This window comes from Coturnix japonica, unplaced genomic scaffold, assembly GCF_001577835.2.
Source record: "Coturnix japonica isolate 7356 unplaced genomic scaffold, Coturnix japonica 2.1 chrUnrandom488, whole genome shotgun sequence".
NCBI classification, from domain to species: domain Eukaryota; kingdom Metazoa; phylum Chordata; class Aves; order Galliformes; family Phasianidae; genus Coturnix; species Coturnix japonica.
The window spans coordinates 146,711-155,414 of record NW_015439883.1 but is presented as its reverse complement, the minus strand read 5'-3'; positions in this window follow the sequence as shown (position 1 = coordinate 155,414).

Genomic DNA, 8,704 nt, shown 5'->3' with positions numbered 1-8,704 from the left:
TCGGGGGGGGGTCCTATGGGACGTTATACAGGGGGATGGCGGCCATTTTGGATGGTGGCAATGCATCCAATGGGGCAGGTTGGGGTCCCATATATTAAAGGGGAGGGGTCTGACTGTGCCCCCCCATCATATTCAGCTTCGTCCGTGACCGCGTGCAGCGCTGTGAGGACCCGGCCGTGCGGGAGCTGGGCCGGGCGGCGCTGGGGGGGCAGCAGGAATGGAGCCCCCAGACCCAGAAACTGGGGGAGCTGCTCAGGAGGGTGGGAGACGAGCTGGACGGCAACGTGGAGCTGCAGAGGTGAATGGGGATCAATGGGGGGGCCTTCATTAATGGGGGTTGGGGGTTTATGAATGGGGGTGGACGCCATGTTGGATTTGGGGGGCGGGCAATATGGCGCCCGAGGCCTAACTTCCGCCATTGACCACGTGACTCTCGCCTTTTCACCCCATTGGCTCCCGCTCACCTCGTGATCTCTGCTCTTGCTCCCCATTGGCTCGTGCTCACCACGTGACCATCATTGTCGATAGCGCTTTGCTCACTAGGCCCCGAAGCACTTCCTGCTCGCTTTTCATTGGCTACTGCCGACCACATGACCCTCATTCTCACTCTCCATTGGCTCCCGTCGCCCTCATTTCCCATGTGCACCCCCTGACCACGTGATCCACACCCGACCACGTGACCTACCCGCCTTCACACCTAGTCCCCTCGCTTCCCTCCCATTGGCTGCTACCGATCACATGATCCCCACCCTCATTTCTATTGGCCCCACCCACCTGACCCCTGTGGCCCCGCCTCTCGCCGAACCACGTGACCTGCTTTCTGTCTCCCCATTGGCAGGATGATCTCCCAGGTGGGCTGCACCGCCCCCCGCGAGGTTTTCTTCCGGGTCGCCAAGGAAATGTTCGCGGACAACACGTTCAACTGGGGCCGCGTGGTGGCGCTGTTCTACTTCGCCTGCAAACTCGTCATCAAGGTGCGACACAGCGCCCCCAGCGGCCGGGCGGTGTTACTGCATCCTTATAGCCCCCATAGCGCCCACAGCGGCCGGGCGGTGTTACTGCACCCTTATAACCCTTATAGCGCCCCCAGCGGACGGGCGGTGTTACTGCATCCTTATAATCCTTATAGCGCCCCCAGCGGCCGGGCGGTGCCATTGCAGCTTATTATACAGTTCCTATAGCGCCCCCTAGTGGCCGGGCGGTGTCATTGCACCCTCACTGCGCCCCCATTTATCCCACAGCCCCCCACTAATTAATTATCCACCTTTAATTAATGAACCAGCCCCAATTAACCACCCCCTAATTAGGCCCCCCCAATTACCCCCTCTAATTATCCTTATCTAATTAACCCCCCCTAATTAACACCCCCTAATTAACCCTCCCCAATTAACCATCTCCTAATTAACCACCCCTAATTAACCCCCCCTAATTAACACCCCCTAATTATTCCCCTAATTAACCCCCCCCAATTAACCACCTTCCAGTTAACAACTCCCTAATTTACTCTCTCTAATTAACCTCCCCAATTAACCACCCCTAATTAACCCCCACAATTAACCACCCCCTAATTATTCCCCTAATTAAGCCCCCCAATTAACCACCTTCTAATTAACTTCCTCTAATTAACCCCCCCCAATTACCCCCTCTAATTAACCTCCCCAATTAACCATCCCCTAATTAACCCCCGAATTAACCCCCCTGCTAATTACCCCCTTCTAATTAACCCCCTAATTAACCTCCCCAATTAACCCCATAATTAATCCTCCCTAATTAACCCCCCATGCCCAATGATCAGCCCGGCGCCTGGCGGCGCGGTAATGACGCGCCCGGCCACTCGGCATGAGACTGCACAAGCTCCGCAAACAACCCCGGGCCGGCCCCCGCCCCGCGCTGGGACGGCCCAGCTATGCGGATCCTTATAATCAGGCTTGCAATTGACGACCGCCCGGCCGCCTCAGGGCGGCTATGGGATCTCGATATATACGACTTGCCAATGAACTCCGCCGGCCCGCTGCGGGGGGGTAAAATGATGCCGCCCGGATCGCCATGAGATGCAATGCACCCACCTCGCCCGGCCCCGCTGGTCGGGGCGCTATGGGCGATATTCTCCATACCGGAAGTACTCTGGCTGCACCGCTAACGCCGGCCCCGTGGGGCGCCGTCTATGGGATCTACTCATACCCATAGGCCCCCCAGTATTGCTTTGCGTTTGAGATGAAACACGCCGCGGCCCCCGCGTGGCGCGCGCCTACATACAGGTTATAAGCCGCATCGCAATGAAACTCCCGCGGCCGGTGGGGGCGCTGTGTGTCGGCAACTTAATGACCTGACCTTGCCCGAGAATATGAGGAAACCGGCCGCCCACGCCGGCCAAACGCCTCAAATCTTGGCGCTCCGGCGGGGAGCACAATTTCTTCTGGCGACCCGGAAGGAAAACGTCTGCGGGGGGCTCCGGAGCATAGAAACGCGCCAGTTCCGATTTCTGAGTTCGGTGGGGCAACGGGAGGGGCAACGGGCCAGCCTCAATGCGGGAGAAAGCGATGAAACCCGGGGGGTCACGGCGTGTTGTCGGTGGACGCTGGGGCGGGCACCGGGTCAGCGGGCCGGGGAAACCCGGGGAAAGCCAGACGCCAAATGGAATCGCAAGGACGGTGTGGTCCATGTGACTCGCGTACGCAGAATCGCAGCGCTGAATGGGAGGAGCAGGCGGCAAACCTCGCAGCGCGGGCGACCATGGTCGACTCGGGCTGCTCGCGGGTTCGTTCCGAAGGGATGTTATTACAAGCTATGCGACAAATCCGACAGCGAGGTCCTGGATTCGCGCGGTAGCAATTTGGAAGGGAGGAGAGAATGAGAGTCGACGTTGGCCGGCAGTACCAATAGGATGCGGAGCAGGAAGTGCTTATGAGCCGAGCCAAGCCGGAGCTGCAAAGGGCCAACCTTAAGCACCGAGCCAATGGGGGCGCAAGAACTCAGCAGATCTAAGAAGGTACCGAGCGGAGCATGGGGAAGTTCAATAGTGAAAATAGGGCGTTCGGGCTGCCCATATTGGCACGCCCCCCAATCCCAAGTGCGTTCCGCTCCATCAGAATTCATCATCAGCGATGTGAGCCGCCCCCAGGCATCGCCCCATTAATAAAGGCTACCAACCCACCATTAATGACTGGGGGAGATAGGGGGGTGGTATATGCAAACTTGTCGCAGCTTCGGTTCTCGGGTGTGGTATCTCTGCGGCGGTTCTGGGCCGTGGTACCGGCTATGATTGTGGCGGGAGCGGGAAGGGAGGCCGAGGGGGGCGGGGGTCGAGGGTGATATTGCGCCGACGGGCAGGGGCCTGGTGATTGCGATGGATCCCCCCCCCACTTAACCTTCTGCAGTCCACGTTCGCTGTCCAGCTGTGTCTCCCACCCTTCCTGAGAGGTTCCAGCCATTCTTCCTGGATCTGGGGGCTCCATTCTTTCAGGTTTCGCCCAGCAAGGGCCGACAGAACCGAGCGGTCCGTGCGCTGCAGGAGTCCGGCATCGCTGGCACGCTTTTGTCACCGGACTAACCTGGCATTGATGGGTGGGGGGGGCAAAAAGTCACAGGCCCCACCCCCCCCGAACAAGTAGGCGGGGCCATCACCCCATAACATAATAGTAACCTCCCCCCCAAAGCAATGGCAGGCCCAATGATCCCGCCCCCATACATATAGTACGCGCTGTTCCCCCGCCCAACAATGGCGGCCATCCGCCGCCATAACATATAGGGTATCGGCATGAATGGGTCCCACTCACCGCAAAATAGGGGCAGCCCGCATTATACGAAACGACCCATACGGAGGCCCCTTTCATACATGGGACCTTGTCCCCCTCCCGCCCATGAGGGAAGCCCCAAATCGGGCGGCCACCCCCTGCCCATCCAAACATATAGTACTCCCCCACCCAAAATTGGGGCAATCCCGCTTAATAAAACGACCCATAGGAGCCCCCTTTCATGACATGGGGGACCTCCCCTCCCCCCATAGGATACGCCAAAATGGAGGCCATTGCCACCTCCCCCCCACCCACGCATAGGAATATCTCCTCCCGGCCCGTGGTTTTTGCGTCCCCGGCCCGTGTTAAAATTGGCGGTGTCCACCCCATAAGGCACATATAGTAAAACCTCCCCACCCACATAGGGGCAGCCCCTTATAACGACCCATAGGGAGCTCCCCCCTGCCTCAGTTTCATTACATGGGACCCCCTGCCCCGTCCGCCATAGGAGCCTGTCCAAAATGGCGTGCCACCCACGCCGCCACCATAACTATATAGTACCTCCCCACCAAATAGGCGGCCAGCTCCCTTAGTAACGACCATAGGAGCCCCGATTTCAATAGAATGGGACCGGCCCACTCCCCCCATAGAACCCCCAGAAATGGCGGGCCACCGCCCTTATTAAAACACCCAAGGGCCCGCCAACGCCGAGACCCCCTTTTAATTCATAATCCCTCCCAAGCATGGACAATGAAGTAACCCCTAACTAGGTAGGGACACCATAGGAACCCCCCCTTGTGCTACTGACCTCGCCACCCACCGCACTAGGTGACCTCCGCATATTGGACTCCATTCTTTCCAACGGCCATAGGACCCCCACCCAAATAGTGGGTGCCACCCCGCGCCCCGCACTCACGAAGCACCTACCCTTCTTACCCCGGTCTCCAGCCCCTTCATGCGTCTGCAATGGGGGGGGGGACGGGGGGGGTTGATGTCCGGTGACCCATTTACCCTGCCCCTGCCCGTCCACCCCTTACGACTCCCCCATTTTATTGCCCCGCGACGTAGAGTTACCTCCCCCACGTCCCCCTCCAACGCCTGCCCGTTTATGTGGCCCTCCGGCCGCGCTCCCCTTACCCGGCCTTATTGCCGACCCGCCATTGGCCCGCCCCGCGGGCCCGCGCGCTTCGTGGAGCGCGTCGATCTTCCTCATAGCACGGCTTGACTCTGCCCCTTATACCCCAGTCCCCTTATTGCCCGCTCCGGCGTCAGAACCCCCGTGTGCCCGCCCCTCCCGTTTTTCCCTACCCCTTTTGATCGGCCCCTCGGACACATATCACCCTGTCGTGTAGACGTTGGGAGCGGGCGCTGGTACTATTATTTGACGTCGCCTTATTACCTCCCCACACAGTCCCTTATGTGATTGCCTGGTTCCCATAGGAGCCCCTCATTTGCCCCGCAATGGCGGTCACTGCGCCATTGTACCTTGCCTTATTGTCCGCCCATACAAAGAACCCACCGCCCAGACAAACCCCGCCCGCTTCTTGCCTGCCCCAACCCGCTTATTGCCATCGGCATGCCCAGGACTCCGCACCTATTTGCCCCCACAATATCAACCGCACTATTACCCCGCACAACTGACCGCCACCAATTATTGGCCTCCCATTATACTCCGCTACTTAAATTGGCCGCCGCGGCTCTCACGCATAGTACCCCCGCCGATTATTAACCGGTGTGGTCAGGGCCCCCTCTCGCCAGGTGGTGTGCTGGTGGGGTCGGAGCTCACCTCCGCTTCTGGTTCTTGCGGCGACTGCCGTCGCGCGTTCGCATTTCCCGGTCAGTCACGTTGGACGAAGGAGATTGCCGGCTGTAAATCAAGGGGAAAGAGTCGGCTCCCCCTCGATCGTAAGTGAATTAGAGTTCATTTGGCGCCGAGACCCGCTTCTCTCTCGCGATCTTGCGCTCTGGTATGGCCGTGATGGGCATGACAGAGCTTCCGCGCTTTGCATCGCATTCCTATTGCGCCCGCCCTTTGTGTTCGCGTCTCGCTCAGCTTCAATATGGAATGGGCGCTCACTTCCCAGGTACAACTTTCAGCATAATTCTCCCGCCTTTGTTCTCTCCGCTCGAGCAGTTGTGTGGGACGCGCTTCCAGCATCCTTCTTCAGTCCCGTCGCTGTTTCCAATGTCAGACGGAGCTTGTGGCCTTTTGTCCCATCCGGTTCTCTAGCGTGCCTTCTCTTCAGCAAGGAATTCGCGGGGGAACGTTCGGAGAGCCGCCCGTTGTTTTACCTCGTCCTGCTCTGTACTCTCTCAGTCAACTTCGGGCGCCTGAGCGCGGCGGCAGATAAAGACAATCGCGGTGCTTCACTTTTTCCCGCTCGAGCGCTGTGTGAGGGGGAGCGGTTATGAGCGTCCCCTCAGAGCGGCGCTGGCGAACATACGGGCCGCAAAATGGGCTGAAAAACGCCTTTAAAAGGTACAAATATGGACTTAGAAATATAGAGAGATATTGGATGTGGGGCAGGGATCCGCTTAGGGGTGAAACGCCAATATATAAGAGATTTAAAAGAGTCCCAAAATATAAAGGGGTGCAATTTTGGAGGCAATGTGGGGTTTTGGGTGGAAAAAGGCCCAAACTGGGGCTCTGTGTGAGGGGTGGGATGTGCTCTGGGGTGAAAAGAGCCCATTTGGGGTCAATTTGGACCAACATTAAGAGCCGGCATATACCATTGACCACCCGCCCATCTATTCCGCCAAGTCCCTCCCACTGACACCCTTATTATCCCTCCGCGTTGGTCCATACACCCCCAATTTGCACGCCCATTACCCTAGGAAAACAATAAAGCCATGTGCAAAAGATTCGCGCCCATTAAGCGAAGAGAGAAGGAGAAGATGCGAGGCGGTGACTCGGATTAATATACAGGGCACGAGATTAGATCGTTAGCAGCGGGACTGGCCTAATAGGGTCACTAGGTGAGGGACTGGGGAAGAGTCGCCGTAAGATGCCGCTAAGATAACGATACGCAGAGGATCCCCCACACGCTAATGGCTAAGTCTGGTACAGGGATGTGATACCGAGAAACGACGGAATATAGGAATCATAGCTGTCCCAGCCCGTACTGGTGTACCCCCCGGGCCACTGAGCCCGCCCGCCCCACTATTAAAGAAGACCCCATCCCCCAATAAAAACGCCTACCTCTCTCCGCCCCCCAATTCCCCATTTATTCACATTAGGAAAAAGGTACAAAACTGAAGCAAAGAGAATAAAACCGCGGCGGGGGGGGGGGGGTAGAAATTGAACGGGGGGGGGGTAAAGACCACCCTTCCCCCCCCGGCACTGGAGTGTGATGGGGGGCGGGTTTGACGTATCACGATGAAACAGATCACAAGGCCCCCAAAGCACCAACGAAGGGGGGTCCCATTAAAGGGGGGGGGGTGTCCTACGTAATAAAATGGGGGGGTCCCATTAAAGAGGGGGGGTCTTATAAAGGGGGGTGGGTCTCACGGAAATGCCCCTTTGTGGGCCCCCCCCCATTAGGATTTAATGGGGGGGGTTAGTAGTCAATGAATGCCCGCTGTGGTGCCCCCCCCCCTCAAACTTCATTTCATTTTTAAGGTGGGGGGGGGGCAAGGGAAGACCCCATTAGATTAATGGGGATGGGGTGGCAGCAGGGAACCCCCATTGGATTTAATGGTGGGGGGGGGGGGCACAGGGAGACCCCCATTGGACTTTAATGGGGATGGGGGTGGCACAGGGAAGACCCCGCATTGGATTAAATGGGGGAGGACACACAGGGAGACCCCCGTTGGAATTTAATGGGGGGGGGAACAGGGAGAACCCCCATGGATTTAATGGGGATAACATAGGGCGGGGGAAGGTCCTATTGCAGTGGGGGGGGACACCTGATTGGCCGCCATAGATTTCATGTGGGGGGGGGGGGTCATTGGGAATTGATTCCGATCGAGTTTTCAATGGGGGGGGGGGGACACACGCCAATGATTGACCACCCATAGATTTATGGGGGGGGTCATTGATTGATGCCCATTGGTGTACAATGAGGGGGGGGGGGGGATTCAATGGGGTGGGGGGGGCGGCACTGAGATTGGCCCCTATAGATTTTAATGGGGGGGGGGGGCACTGATTGGCCCCATAGATTTCCAATGGGGGTGGGGGGTCATTGATTGATTCCACATTGGTTTCAAATTGGGGGGGGGGGACACTGGGGATTGACCCCATAAGACTTCAATGGGGGAGGGGGTAATGAAGGGGGGGGGGGGGGGGCGGGGGTCCCATTCCTCCCCCCACCCATTTGAAATGTTAATTAATGCAAGCACCTAATTAAAAACCACCCCTACCCCCCCACGGGGGGGTCCAGCCCAACTACTTTGGGTTTGTGGGGGGGGCGGGGGGGTTCATAAAGGGGGGGTCCATTAATGGGGGGCCGCCCAACTCCACCCGCCTCCCCAATTTCGCTCGCCATCTTCCATAGGGTGAATGAGGCGCGTTGGATGATGATGGCGGCCGAGATGGGTGACGTTGGGCCAACGTGGGGGGGCCGAAGGCCGGACAGCAAGCGCGTCTATGGGAGGTAATTAACGTCAATTAGGCATAATTAGCGTTAATTAGTGTTAATTAAGGGGGGAGGGGTACATACCCATCCGCCTGAGCTTTGATCCAGGCCAGGGACCGTCTCCTTTATGGAACTGCCACCGTCCAACTCCAGCAAGGGTCTGAAACCACCTGGCAGGTCCGAGTCGCGACCTAGCAGGGCCTGAGGAGGGTAAATTAGCAATATTACGGCCGTTAATTTAGTGTTAATTAGTAAATAATTAGCCATACTGTGGGGGGTCAATAAGGGGAAGGGGGATTGGGTGTGGGGGGAGTTTGGGGGGATGGAATGGGGGAATGGGGGGGGTAGTTGGGGGGATAGATGTAGCAGGGGGGTTAATTGGGGGTTAAGTTAGAA